This window comes from Centruroides sculpturatus, unplaced genomic scaffold (assembly GCF_000671375.1).
Source record: "Centruroides sculpturatus isolate CEXI.00-Female unplaced genomic scaffold, Cexi_2.0 scaffold445, whole genome shotgun sequence".
NCBI lineage: Eukaryota > Metazoa > Arthropoda > Arachnida > Scorpiones > Buthidae > Centruroides > Centruroides sculpturatus.
In genome coordinates this window covers 187073-191315 of record NW_019384683.1, presented here as the reverse complement: position 1 = coordinate 191315, position 4243 = coordinate 187073, and the positions used below count along the sequence as shown (strand labels likewise).

Here is a 4243-nt window from a genome sequence, read left to right as displayed (position 1 = left end):
TTTTTTTTTTTTTCAGAATATGAAAGAACTTAAATGTGATATTCGTGATGTCTTATCTTTATTTGACATTTGGCATACCCATTTGAAAGTAATTCAAGGTCATTTTGGTACAGGAGTAGCATCATATTTTTATTTTCTACGGTGGTTGTTTCTTTTAAACTTGGCATTTTTTCTATTTCCATTATGTTTTATAATTGTTCCTCAAGCTATCCATCCAGTACAAAATTCATTTAATCAGTCTAATTATACTTATGATAAGGTAAGCTTTTTTTTTCTTAAATTAAACTTTAAATATTTTGAAGATATATTTATATAATGTTTTTGTTCAATATTAACCAGTTATAAAATTATATATATATAATTTTATAACTGGTTAATATTGAACAAAAACATTATATAAATATATCTTCAAAATATTTAAAGTTTAATTTAAGAAAAAAAAAGCTTACCTTATCATAAGTATAATTAGACTGATTAAATGAATTTTGTACTGGATGGATAGCTTGAGGAACAATTATAAAACATAATGGAAATAGAAAAAATGCCAAGTTTAAAAGAAACAACCACCGTAGAAAATAAAAATATGATGCTACTCCTGTACCAAAATGACCTTGAATTACTTTCAAATGGGTATGCCAAATGTCAAATAAAGATAAGACATCACGAATATCACATTTAAGTTCTTTCATATTTTGAAAAAAAAAATAATAATAATAATAATTATTATTTTTCAGGAATTTTTGTAAGATTATCATTTTTATACTGTACATTATTGAATAGCTTAAAACTATTCCTTGCAGTTCTTGTGTACTAACCACCAATTTTTCTTTAATTTAATATATTGCCACTAAACAGATTTTCGCTGGCTGGAGAGAAGGCAACACCAATCTTTAAAAACCTTTTTAAATAGAACTATGGAAAACCCACTCATGGAACTAATCTGTTGTAGAAGTCAAAAAATAGAGTTTGCTCCTTAAAAAGCAAACTTCCATTTTTATTCTCAAATTTGAATTTAGTTCTGTTCAATGTAAATTATTATTATTATTAGTTTCATGCTTTCAAGTAGACTGTCATTTGTTCTACCCATAAAATATATTACTGGTAAAAAAAAAGATGGAATAAAGCCATTATGTAAATACCAGAGTTTTTCAAACTCACAGAGAAAAAATGAAAAAAAAATATCTGTTAAACAGAAAATTTATGGACAAAAACTTTATTTTTGGTCTTAGTTGTTTCTCATTCCACTGTAAATGTATAATTTCATATTTTTCATAAATTCAACATAATCCTAATCAAGTTTCTTAATATGCATTTCAGCCTCATTTTTACAAAAACAATGCTATTATTTCTCTTAATGAAGTAATCTTTTGATTCCTTAATTGCATTTTAAAGAGTCAAAAGGATTTTTTAAAGCTTATAACTTTTTAATTATTCATATACAATAGTCTATAAATTACGAATATACTTAAGTGCTAATGTTTCTGGCATACTTTATGCCATTCCTGAACCTTCATAAAAAGAAAAAAGTTATTTGATTATATCATCAAATCAATTAAAATTATAAAAATGAAATATAATAATACTTTTGTTATTCTGTTCTATCTCCTCCATAAAGACTTGAGAACAACATAAAATATGCTAAAAACTTATTAGTACTTAAGTATTTTTGTAGCTTATAGATTTCCATATAAGAATAATTAAAAAGTTATAAACTTAAATTGTTATGCTTATTTATTGGATGAAGAATAACATAATCTTAAAATGAAAAATTGTGTGTGCTTTTTTTAAATTCATCCTTTTACTTTAAATACTTAAAAAAAATCATCTTTCATTTCATTTCCTGTTTATAGACAAAATTTTTATTAAGTTAATAATGTATATTGATAGAATATTTAATACTTTAAGATAAATTTATAGTATAAAATTCACAATCAAATTTAGGTCAACTTATCTGTAATAATAACAATCTTGTCTCATTTTTTGAAATATCTAAAATTTACAGTTTCTTATCCCTTGTTATCTATTTCTGTCAATAATATTACATTAAAACAACTGCTCGAAAATTAGTGGTCAGACTGAAAGAACATCAATAGGAAATATTAAAATTTTTAATTAGTTATTATTATAAATATATAGTAAGAATAATATTTTAATTAAAGTTTTTCCAAATCTTTAAATAAATATTAATTAAGTAATTAACTTTTTTTATTAAATTTTTGTATATAATAATTATTATTATATTTTCTACTACTAATTACATCTGACACCTTTAAATGCTGTATTTTTTTAATTATACTTTTGTGTTTTTGTTAAAGTATAATTAAAAATTTACTTCATTTAAAGATATCAGTGTGAAATTAGTAATTTTTTTTATATATTGATAAGTAAATTTTACATATATCAGATATAAATTAATTATTAAAAAAAATGCATATTTTACAACTGTGGACTAAGCAATGTCATTTTTTGAATCTGAAATATCAGTGAACATATGAAAATTTTTAAATTTCCTATAAAATGTTTTAATGAGGTTTTTTTTCTTTTTGTCATTAGGTTTGCAGTTAGATCATTTGTTATATTTTTGAGTTGTAGTTAGGTATTTTTGTTTTGTTTTCTGGTTAATTAAAAAAAATGTTTACATCAAAACAGAAATATCAGTATTTTACCATTGATCTTAATTTTAAAAATTTATACAGCTATAAACATCTACTGAAACTTGATGCTTAGCAAATAGACACCCACAACTGCCATAAATAATTGGACTATAATTTGGAAATATTAATTATGAATTACAAATAAATTTGGCACTAGAGGGAGGCATTAGGCACCATCTCATATTAAATTCAATAATTACAGTAGAGCATTAATAATTAATGCTCTACTGTAATTATTGAATTTAATATGATAATCGGGGTCAGATAATAATTATCTGACCCCGATCAATCGTCACATCAGTTAACCAACCGCGTTCTAGTCAGCAAATTCAAATGTCTGCTAGTGATGTGGCGCTACAATACTTGGCTATGTCTTGGCTACTTTAATATTATTTTTGTTAAATTTTTGCGTGTTTTAGCTGGCAACACTAGCGCGACCATGAAAGGAAGGCCAGTATTTAAACGAGGCTTAATTTTCTAATTCTGAGTGGTTGTTTGTTTTGTGAGCAATAAAATAATTTTAAAATAATTTTTAACGATACAATAGTGACAATTATTATTTTTAAAAAAATTTTTGTTAGGCTTAACATCGATGAAAATTCAATGCAAAGTAGGTTAATTGTGATATACTAATATCCTAATTATATGGGATATACTAATATACTACACTAATAATGTATTTTTCCATACTTTTCGGTTATCCATTTTTTCAGTAATCCGACCAACCCCAGTCTCCAATTGAGTTGGATAATCGATGCGCTACTGTATAATATTTAATTAATTAATTTAGAATAAACTGGTGAAAATAATCAGCCCAATTAATTAATTTAAAATAAATAAATTTATTTATTCTAAATTAATTAATTAAATATTATAATTATTAAATTTAATACGACATGGAGCCTAACACCTTCCTCTAGTGCCAAATTTATTTGTAATTCATAATTAATATTTCCAAATTATAGCCAGATTATTTACGGCATTGTGAACACTATTTAAAAATTTAGTAAAATTATCAATACTTCTTAATTCCAAACTGATTCCAAATAATAGCAATTACAGTTGCTACTGTTACTATGTAACAGAAATTTATATTAAATTTTTCATAATAATATTTTTCTATTATTATGTCAAAAATTAGTGTCAAATAATACATTTTTAATTTTAAATATTAGAGGAGAAAATGGTATTATGGAACCCCAATTACATTTTAGTGAATTGTAAACAAGGTATCATAACTACACACACATTTTTTGTGCGAAAAGTACTGGTAACTAGTAAACTAAATGTTCCTAATTGGATTTTTCGCTAGTGTAACTATAAGTATGGTTTTTGAAGGCTTTTGTACAAAAAGTCAGAAAGTAGGCTTAGAGAAAATCAGATGGTCATATGGAACCTTACTGTATATTTTCAAAAAATGCTTTAATGTAGCCAAAAACAAATAGGAAAGTATAAAAAATGTTAAATAATTACAAAATTATTTACACCAATATATTTTATCACAAAAATGCTTTTATAATAGAAAAATATGACCTCCATCAACAATATACATTCCAGCAGCTCTTTTTCGATATTCTCAGGAAGAATTG

The 4243-nt window shown here is 24.0% G+C and overlaps 1 protein-coding gene across 1 annotated transcript in view; it reads right to left on the bottom strand.

Annotated features, from left to right (window-relative positions):
- Nucleotides 1–4243, bottom strand: part of LOC111627006 (transmembrane channel-like protein 5) — an 84983-nt gene that overhangs the window by 59002 nt on the left and 21738 nt on the right. The gene's annotated exons all lie outside the window — the stretch shown is intronic.